Consider the following 11,572-nt stretch of genomic DNA (forward strand, 5'->3'; position numbering starts at 1 on the left):
TATAGACAGGGTCAATCACAGCCCATCAGTACTATGTGATAGCTGTGGCAAATCACAGCTATCACAGTAGTACACACTGGCAATGAATGGATTCCATTCATAAAAAGGTTTTAAAAATTTTATAAAATAACCCCACATTTTTCTTCATACTGTCATCAATCAATACCCTGATCATATGATGACCCTGTATTGCTCTGGTGACAGTATGTATAAAATAAATTAGAAAAAAAAAGACCAATCTCGAGACTACAGGTTTCCTTCCTTGTCGTTCAATACCTGTACCACCTGGCCAGAAACTATAGCACCGTGTTCTAAGACCTGGAGGCAAACAAGTCCCATCAGGCCTGCTTGCCTTAAGAAAATGGAGGCTGCTAGATAGAAAGAACTCCGGCCAGCTATAGATCCTGCTATATGCAAAAATATATGAAAATAACATGCAGCGCTAAGATGAGAATAATACACCTGAATAAATGAGAATGCAAACATAAAAAATATACAGTCTGTCACCCGCTATGACCATATTTATCTATGAAGCAATTGAATCAATGAACTATTCTCATCATATGATCATATATTTTTTATGTTTGCATCCTCATTTATTCAGGTGTATTATTCTCATCTTAGCGCTGCATGTTATTTTCATATATTTTTGCATATAGAAGGTTTTTGAGGTATTACCTTTTCATGCCAGCTGCTCTATATACATAGATCTAGCGCTCGTTTTTCTGCACAAATACTAGCTATAGATCCTGACCTAGGTATTTATCTGTATTTAAACCCAACTCTGAAATAAGTTTCTTTTGAAAATCTTTTTTAAGAATTTTCGTTCGAACTTTGCACCATTAGTGGTTCACAGAAACAGCCAATTTTCATGTGACCATCGAATTTGAGTGATTGGGCATGTTGGAAAGTTTTGAAAAAACAAACGAATTTCGAATCAATGATGGGAAAATCGTGCAAGAAATATAAAACTGTGACCTGGAAAGAAAAGAACATTCTTGGCCACAAAAATTATTTTCTGCAGCAACATGGGGAGAAATTAAAGGCTTGGTTGCTTGAATTGGGAAATCAATGGTGGCACCATCGGGTTACCAAACGTACAAAATTTCCGATTTCCGAAAGAAAATTTGTTCAGAATTCTACCCATGTATGGCCTGCATAACACAGTTGGTTTGATTTGCTAAAACTGGAGAATGCAAAATCTGGTGCAGCTGTGAATGGGAGCCAATCGGCTTCTAACTTCAGCTTGTTCAATTAAGGCTGGCCATACATTATACAAGTTTCTTGAGAATTTTGCTTTAGATTAACCAAAAACCATATAATATGAGGTCAAACCTAAACAATACTTTCAATTGTATCCAATTAGGCAGGCCCTTAGGCACTACATAATTGAAAGTAATCTTTTTCCCTCTTTCCCCTTTTCCTTTTCTTTCTTTTTTATTCTCTTTAGTAGAACTTGGTCTGTTGATCTACAGTGAGGAACAGAAGTATTTGAACACCCTGCGATTTTGCAAGTTCTCCCACTTAGAAATCATGGAGGGGTCTGAAATTCACATTGTAGGTGCATTCCCACTCTGAGAGACAGAGTTTTTAAAAAAATTCAGGAAATCACATTGTATGATTTTTAAAGAATTTATTTGTCTTGCACTGCTGAACATAAGTATTTGAACACCTAAGAAACAGCAAGAATTCCGGCTCTCAAAGACCTGTTACTGTGCCTTTAAAAAGTCCACCTCTACTCCACTCATTAATCTAACTTAGTAGCACCTTTCTGAGCTCTTTAAAGACACCTGTCCACCCCACAGTCAGTCAGACACCAACTACTACCATGGGCAAGACCAAAGAGCTGTCAAAAGACACCAGAGACAAAATTGTGGACCTCCACAAGGCTGGAAAGGGCTATGGGGCAATTGCCAAGCAGCTTGGTGAAAATAGATCAACTGTTGGAGCAAATGTTAGAAAATGGAAGAGGCTAAAGATGACTGTCAGTCTCCCTCGGACTGCGGCTCCATGCAAGATCTCACCTCGTGGGGTATCACTGATGATAAAAAAGGTGAAGAATCAGCCCAGAACTACAAGGGAGGAGCTGGTCAATGACATAAAGAGAGCTGGGACCACAGTTTCAAAGGTCACTGTCGGTTTCAAATCATGCATTGCACGGAAGGTTCCCCTGCTCAAGTCATCACATGTCCAGGACCGTATGAAGTTTGACAATGACCATCTGGATGATCCAGAGGAGGCATGGGAGAAAGTCATGTGGTCAGATGAGACCAAAGTATAACTTTTTTGGTCTAAACTTCACTCGTCGTGTTTGGAGGAAAAAACAGGATGAGTTGCATCCCAAGAACACCATCCCTACTGTGAAGCATGGGGGTTGTAACATCATGCTTTGTGGGTGCTTTTCTGAGAAGGGGACAGGGCGACTGCACTGTATTAAGGAGAGGATGAATGGGGCCATTTATTGTGAGATTTTGAGCAACAACCTCCTTCCCTCAGTCAGAGCATTGAAGATGGGTCGTGGCTGGGTCTTCCAACATGACAACGACCCGAAGCACACAGCCAGGATAACCAAGGAGTGGCTCCATAAGAAGCATATCAAGGTTCTGGAGTGGCCTAGCCAGTCTCCAGACCTAATCCAATAGAACATCTTTGGAGGGAGCTGAAACTCCGTGTTGCTCAGCGACAGCCCCGAAACCTGACAGATCTAGAGGAGATCTGTGTGGAGGAGTGGGCCAAAATCCCTGTTGCAGTGTGTGCAAACCTGGTCAAGAACTACAGGAAACATTTGACCTCTGTAATTGCAAACAAAGGCTTCTGTACCAAATATTAACACTGATTTTCTCAGGTGTTCAAATACTTATGTTCAGCAGTGCAAGACAAATTTATTCTTTAAAAATCATACAATGTGATTTCCTGAATTTTTTTTTTATTTTGTCTCTCAGAGTGGGAATGCACCTACAATGTGAATTTCAGACTCCTCCATGATTTCTAAGTGGGAGAATGTGCAAAATCGCAGGGTGTTCAAATACTTCTGTTCTTCACTGTATACACAGGGCTCTATTTGATTGGAGACCAAGGGAGGGGGCTTTGTATGTAGATGTTTATCCCAGACCATCTTTTGACCTCTGTGTGGATGCTGCTACCTCGCATCACCGCTCATGTTGGCATGTGAGAAGGTTCTTTCTTGTAAAAAGTTTTTGTAAAATTAGAACTGTATGACTAATGTTGTATTTGTATATGCATCTTCCAGTTAGGGCTTGGGCTGTCTTTATCTTCAGCTTTTGGGGTCCTGAAGAAGCTAATAAGCGAAATGCATCGACCTCTGGAATACATAGATGCCACAAATACATGATGCTGGTTTTTTGGGGGGCTTACTAGACAAATATTGCTTTTATATGTAGTTTTTGGAAGATGTGTTTCAATAAATATGTTTTATACATGAATATGAGGTTGTTATTTTGTGCCAGTAAAGTCCCATTCGTTTTTGTTCCATTTTCATGATATCCCACATGGAAGAAAAATATATTTGAAATATATTTTAAAAATATTTTCCCCAAATATATTGCCATATATTTCAAATGCTACAATTTTGTCCCCATATTCAATATATTTCAAAATATATTAAATATATATATATATATATATATGTATATATATATATATATATATATATATACACTGCATGTTGAAATGCGTTTTTATTACAAAATATAGGAAAAATATTGAAAAAAATACATTTCAAATATACTGTATCTCTTTAAAAATACAAATCTACATTTTCGGAATGCATTTAAAATGACTTTTTTATATGTTAAAAAAAATCTGAAGAATATATTTATAAAAATATATATTTTTAAAAATATCGTTTTTAAAATATATTCTTCAGATTTTTTTTAACATATAAAGTCATTTTAACATATATTTTTACATATATTTGTAAATGCATTCCAAAACTGCAGATTTGTATTTTTAAAGACATACAGTATATTTGAAATGTATTTTTAAAAATAGCTTTCATATATTTTGTAATAAAAACGCATTTCAACATGCAGTGTGTATATATATATATATATATATATATTGAAATATATTGAATATGGCCAAAATTGTAGCATTTCAAATATATGGCAAAGCATTTGGGAGGAACATTTTAAAATATGTTTCAAATATATTTTTCTTCCATATGGGATATTATTATTAATATTATTATTATTATTATACAGGATTTATATAGCGCCAACAGTTTGCTCAGCGCTTTACAATATAACGGGAGACAATACAGCAACAATACCGTTCAAGAGGGATAGGAGGGCCCTGCTCCTTGGAGCTTACAATCTAGGAGGGAGGGGCTAGTGGTACAAAAGGTAGTAACTGTGGGGGGTGGACTGGTAGGAGGACTAGAAGATTCCATTATTAGCTGAGGGCAGGATAGGCTTCCCTGAAGAGATAGGTTTTCAGAGATCGCCTAAAAGTGAGCAGAGTAGGCGATAGTCTGACAAATTGGGGTAGAGAGTTCTAGAGGATGGGGGAAGCTCTGGAGAAGTCCTGGAGACAAGCATGGGAGGAGGAGACAAGGGAACTAGAGAGCAGGAGGTCGTGCAAGGAGCAGAGAGTACGGTTTGGGTGATACTTGAAGACAAGATTGGTGATGTAATTTGGGGCAGAGTTATAAATTGCTTTATACGTTATTGTTAATGTTTTGAATTGTATCCGTTGGACAATGGGAAGCCAGTGGAGGGATTGGCAGAGAGGGGCGGCAGATATGGAACAGTTAGTAAGGTGGATGAGTCTGGCAGCAGCATTCATGATAGACTGAAGAGGGGATAGCCTGCGATCAGGTAGGCCAATGAGGAGGGAGTTACAATAGTCAAGGCGAGAGATAGCAAGGGAGTGAATAAGTTGCTTAGTAGATATTAGGAATGAGGTACATATATGCAGTCTGGGTAATATATTGAAGGTAAATCTAAAGGAAATTGGGCAGAAATTGGACAGACAATTGTAAGAAAATTGTATAGTGTATGGAGAGCCTAAGCTTTGATATTAAAAAAAAAACAACTAGAAGCTGATTGGTTTCTATTCAGAGCTGCACCAGATTTTGCACTCGCCAGTTTTAGTAACTCAACCCCAGTGCCTTTCGATTCCTTTAAACTCTGAAATCCTAATAAGCATGTGGTGTCAGACCTGCCGACGTCATTTCTGATAGATTACAAAAGACAAAACCCTCTCCTTACCCTCCCGTTTCTTCTTCTAAACCCTTCCATGTACACAGGAAGTTATCAGCTCACAAGATTTCTGGCAAAATCAACAGGTTTTTTTTTTTTTGCTCTTATGAAACAGATATTAGAAAATGCTTTCAATGATATATTTACCAGGCTCAGAGGGAACTAATAAGGAAAGAGACTAAATACCTTTCTTTGAAACTTTTTGTTGGAAAAAATGTACCGGCATACTGAACTGTAGGGTACAGGCAATGCTGGTGGTAATGAACAACCAATGACATACCTGGGATAAACATACACAGAAAAGTATATATAAGGTAATGATGTCGGGAAACACTGCTTCAAGATGTTGAGTTCTGAGACAGGGAAGGAGCGTGTCTAACATAATAAAGGTCACAGGTTAGAAGAGCACATTTTTCAGCATTGTTCTGCGCACAGGATCAAAGGAGACGGGAAATCCTTTTACATGTAGTAACCGTAGGCTCTTTGCTAGGAACCTGGGTGTTTTCTCCTCTTGGGATCTGAACTTCAAACTTCCACAAGTAATGTTGATTTTTCTCATTTTTCAGTGTGTTTATCTTCTATATACTTTATACACCTAAAAACACATGAAGCTCCATTAAAATGTAATATTATCTGAGGCTACATTAGAATGTTATCCTAAACTGTTTATATTTTTTTTTATTGTTATTGTTATATTTTTATTATTAATAATGATTATAATACAACAATGTTCACAGAAAAATAAAAATAAAACATACAATCTCCATATTAAATTTTAGAAATTTCAATCCCTCCCTCACCCCTGCCCCCCCCTATCCTTACCCCTGGTCACCTCCTACTTTTCCTTTCTGTTCCCAAATTTAATTCTTATCATATTATTTATCCTCCTCCACTCCTTTTCCCCTCCTATCCAAGGTGGGGAAGCCATCAATTCCCTGCTTTCTTTACCCTAGTTTACAATCAGTTCTAAATATCTTGTGGATTTTTTAAAACCCAACCATCTATCCCAATTTTCTACATTTTTCAATTCTGTCTTCTCCAATGTGGTATAGGGATCCTGAATCTGCCAGTACCTAGGAATCAGTCCATTTGCAGCATTTATTAAATGAAATGTCATCGTATCCTAAACTATTTCTGAATTGATTAAAAAGACAATATTCTGGTTCAATATTTAGGAAATTTGCAAATGTGTGTGGGTTTGAGCCAACGTTTGCACCATTTTGCCTTTAATCTACAGTAATCTGACGCCTGGGCTCTAAAATCGATAAAGCAAAAGATGCAATATCTTATTGGAAAAATAAAACGAATAGCATTTTCTAAAGCAGTGATATAGTCTCATAGATTTTTTTTTATAGGATAATGGGGGATACTTATTGGATTCATGGTTCGCAGGTGAGCTAGAACTTGTTTAAAAAGAAAGCATTCTTAAACTATCATCGTACTTTAGTAGTGGTTGTGCACTATTTGCGCTCACCCTGTAGAACCTACCATTTCAAATCATGACTGGCAGTTAAGATATTAATATAAACCAGGGTGTCTCAACCGAGTTGCCGCAAAGAGTGCTCAGGGGTGCCGCGGCCAAATCCTGGTCTAAGCACTACTCTGTGTTAACTCCCGTGCACTGCAACTCTGTGAGGAGAGAGAGAGCACAGCCTGCACGGGTCTCTCCTCCCTGCAGCTATGTGTACTATTGCCGGAGAAGCAGAAAGGGGGGTTGTGCTGAAGAGGGATTTGGGGGGGGGGTATGCTGGGAAGAGGAATTTGGGGGGTTGTGCTAGGAGGGAGGATTTGAAGGAGTTGTGCCAGGAAAGGGGATTGGGGGAGAATGAAGTGGGTTTTGTGCTAGGAGTGGGGATTTTGGGGGGGTGCTAGTAGGGGGATTTGTGCTAGAAGGGGGAACTGAGGGGGTGCTAGAAGGAGGGATTTGTGCTAGAAGGGGGAATTGGGGGGGTGCTAGGAGGAGGGATTTGTCCTAGAAGAGGGAATTTGGAGGGAGACTAGTTACAACCTAAGACTACTGAACATCAACAAATGTGATGTGCACGAAGACACACAAAAAATTGCGCGCTCGGACACACCTCCTTTTTTTGTTTTGTTATTGTTTTTGCATTTTTGTTAACTTTTTTGTCTGAGTATAGATCTATGTGTGTTAAAAGTATGTTTGAATCCATTTACTGTTGACTGACTCTATACTTCTACTGGAAGTCTATTCCAAGCATCAACTACCCTTTCAGTAAAATAATACTTTCTAAGATTAGTTTTAAACTTCCCTCCTGTTAGTTTGAGGTCATGTCCCCGTGTTCTTGATCTTGGTTTCATATTGAAAAATCTTGCCCTCTTGCCTCTCTTGTCTCTTTTCATCCACCGAAACCCAAATACATCCATTTTCCTCAAAATGATCATATATGCAAAACAATGTGCAACAAAAGAGATAATGATAATTTTTTTTATTTATTTCAGGTACTTATAATGCTGTCAATTTATGCAGTGCTTTTACATACAGTCATGGCCAAAAAAATTAGCACCTCTGCATTTCTGTCAGATAATGCACCACTTCGCCCTGAAAATTGTTGCAATTACAAATGTTTAAGCATTCTCCTTTTTATTTCTTTTGTTTGTATTGGTATGATACAAAAAAGTGGAGAAACAAAAAGCCAAATCTGGCACATTCCACACAAAACTCCAAAAATGGACTAGACAAAATGATTGGCACCTTCTGACAATTGTAAGCATTAACTGCATTCCAAGTTTGTGATGTTCCTGTTTTTTGTAATTAAATTCACCTGTATCAATTAACAAGTACTGACAATATACAAATCACACCGGAAACCAGTTATAAAGGTGAAAAATGGCCTCCACCTTTCCACCTGTACCACATGGAGCATGGAGAAGAGAAAGAGCAGCAAAGAATTGTCTGAGGATTCGAGAACAAAAATTGTGAAAAAGCATGGTCAATCTCAAGGTTACAAGTCCATCTCCAGAGATCTTAACGTTCCTGTGTCCACTGTGCATAACATTGTCAAGAAGTCTACAGCCCACGGCACTGTAGCTAATCTCCCTAAACCTCGACGAAAAAGAAAAATTGATCAAAGATTGCAATGAAGGATTGTTCGAATGGTAGATAAAGAACCTCGATGAACTTCCAGACAAATTCAAGCTGACCTTCAGGCACAGGGTACAACTGTGTCAACTCACACTACATGTCGCCTTCTCATTGAAAAGGGACGTTATGGCAGGAGACCCAGGAGGACCCTACTGCTGACACAGAAACATAAAAAATCCAGATTGGAGTTTGGCAAAACTTACCTGAGAAAGTCAACATTCTTTTGGGAGATGTGCTGTGGACAGATGAAACAAAATTACAGCTTTTTGGTAAAGCCCATCATTCTACAGTTTTCAGAAAAAGCAATGAGGCCTTTAAAGAAAAGAATACACTCCCTACAGTCAAACAAGGTGGAGGTGCACTGATGTTTTGGGCTTGCTGCTTCAGGCACTGCATGTCTTGACTATGTCGATGGTATCATGAAATTTGAAGACTACCAAAGAATTCTGGGGTGCAATGTAGGGCCCAGTGTTAGAAAGCTGGGACTATGTCAGAGTTCATGGGTCTTACAGCAGGACAATGACACAAAGCACATGTCAAAAAGCACCCAGAAATGGTTTCAGACAGAAGTGCTGGAACTGACCAACAACGAGTCCAGATCTCAGCCCCATTGAGCACCTGTGGAGAAATCTCAAAACAGCAGTTGGGAAAAGGAACCTTTCCAATCTGAAAAACCTGAAGCAGTTATATAGACCTGAAGCTCATAAACATGAGAATGCCTAAACATTTGTAATTGCAACAATTTTCTGAGCATAGTGTTGCATTATCTGAAAGAAACGCAAAGGTGTCAATATTTTGGCCATAACTGTATATATATATTGTATATATAACACTACAGGTATTGTTAAAAGGCATATATCTTCAGGGGAATCCAGTATCACAATCAACAAAATATACAGAATCTGGGGTAAAGAAGAAAGAAAAAGGAGTAAGAAGAGATGTAAGAGAAGGAGGGGGATAGGGTGAGGGGAGAACAAAGGATCCCAGAGGATTGTAACAACTGCCGACTGTAGGATGCAGGAAAGTTAGAGATCGACCCGCATGTAATGAGCCCATGGGCTCCAGACCCTTTCAAAATGCTTGTCTGAATCATTGAGCATATAAGGGCATTTAAGATGCCCTTATATAATAGTTGAAAGCAGTTATACCAGTGCTCTGACTCCCTCTTGGATGCCAAATCATTGTCCCACTTCCTCGTATAAAGAAGTTTAGCTGGGGTGGTAAGCAAGAGCCCATAAATGACGGAGATCCTTCCTCTCTGACCCATATCCATTTGGGTTCATGGGATTTTAAGGGGTTTTTCCATTCCAGTGAGGAAGTCAACCAAGACCTGAATTGCATATCAGTTGTCTTCCCATCAATTAAGTTCATAAACTTTTATAAATGAATGTGGAAATACTTTTAATGTGGTGTGGTAAAGTGATAGTAAGGTTAATTATATTTACTTGTTTTCAACTCTTTTGTTTTACATTTCTTCAGTTCCTTCCTGGTTTTTGGCCTAGGCCAAAATTTTGTTTTAAATTTCATTTCTAACAGGATGATGATTTTGTAGTTATCAAACAGATACTGCAAAACACTTGCAATGATATACTTTACTGGTATTAAGAAACCAAATGGAGTAAATAAGAGAAGTTCATTGTTAGTGTTCACATATACTTTAATATCTGAGTATGCAAATTATTTATATATATGCCCCAGCAGTTTACTTTTGTAGATTTTATCTGGTACTCAGTACAGTGAATATTGGAACTTCAACCCCAAACCCAACACTAAACTTTTTTTAGGGAATGCTTGGATTAAACAACCTTACAATTTAGGTTTTTGTATACACTGCCAAAACAAAAAAACCCATCAGTAGTACAATGTGTTCCCTGCAAAAATTCAAACCGTTATCTAAACAAACATTAATAAAATCTACTAAACAACTCATTATGCATGGGTAACCCATGTCACATTTGTACATACACTATACTGCCAAAAGTATTGGGACACCCTTCCAAATCATTGGATTCAGATGTTCCAATTACCCCCATGGCCACAGGTGTATAAAATCAAGCACCTAGGCATGCAGACTGCTTCTACAAACATTTGTGAAAGAATGGGTCGCTCTCAGGAGCTCAGTGAATTCAAGCGTGGTACCGTGATAGGTTGCCACCTGTGCAATAAGTCCATCTGTGAAATTTCCTTGTTACTAAATATTCCACAGTCAGCTGTTAGTGGTATTATAACAAAGTGGAAGCAACTGGGAACAACAGCAACTCAGCCATGAAGTGGTAGGCCATGTAAAATGACAGAGCAGGGTCATCGCATGCTGAAGCACACAGTATGCAGAAGTCACCAACTGTCTACAGAGTCAATAGCTAAAGACCTCCAAACTTCATGTGGTCTTCAGATTAGCACAACAACAGTGCATAGAGAGCTCTGGACTCTAGAGCAGTGGAGATGTGTTCTGACGAATCACAATTCTCTGTCTGGCAATATGGTGGATGTGTCTGGGTTTGGCTATTGCCAGGAGAATGGTACTTTCCTGACTGCATTGTGTCAAGTGTAAAGTTTGGTGGAGGGGGGATTATGGTGTGGGGTTGCTTTTCAGGGGTTGGGCTTGGCCCCTTAGTTCCAGACCATCACAATACCTTCAAATCAAACTTTTTTGTTCTTCTATGTCTCTATCTCTTGATAAAACTACTAGCTTTGAACTTCTATGTCCTAGAGGCCCTTATGAACTGCATTTAATTTCTTCTATATATACAATTCTTAATGAGACTAACCCACTATCTCAGAATAGTCATTCTTATGTGTAAATGGGTTCACATTCTTAATCACCCTATTTCCATTTTACAGTGGAGCAGGATACTGTATGGGAAGCTATTTCCAAGGTGTCACAGTGCGGTGCAGAGAGAGACTACCTATAAAATCTTTTTCTTTTGGTATAAAACTGATATTTTACATGATTGCAATCCAGAGGTTTCTCGGCAGTGCTGGAGATGTCACAATGCCATAAGTACTCAGTATCATCATTTTTGGGAATGCCCTATTATTAAACATTTTTGGGCCTATATTCAGTATCCTTTGCAAAACTTTCTTGATACAGATATACCTTTAAATCCCACGCACTATTTGCTGGGTTTGCCCTATCCAGGTATCTCTAAGCATGCAAAGAGACTGATAGCTTTTGTTTTATTAGCTGCCAAAAGAGTTATACCATCCTGTTGGCTATCTGCTTCTCCTCTCACACACACACAACTTT

The 11,572-nt window shown here is 38.5% G+C and overlaps 1 pseudogene; it reads left to right on the forward strand.

The window, feature by feature from the left end:
- Window positions 1-8,105: 8,105 nt before the first annotated feature.
- LOC149451475 (uncharacterized) lies at window positions 8,106-8,748 on the forward strand (annotated as a pseudogene).
- The last annotated feature ends 2,824 nt before the right edge of the window (window positions 8,749-11,572 follow it).

Source organism: Staurois parvus, unplaced genomic scaffold (genome assembly GCF_062004578.1).
Source record: "Staurois parvus isolate SC_StPar_1 unplaced genomic scaffold, SC_StPar_1.0 ptg000538l, whole genome shotgun sequence".
Taxonomy (NCBI): Eukaryota; Metazoa; Chordata; class Amphibia; order Anura; family Ranidae; genus Staurois; species Staurois parvus.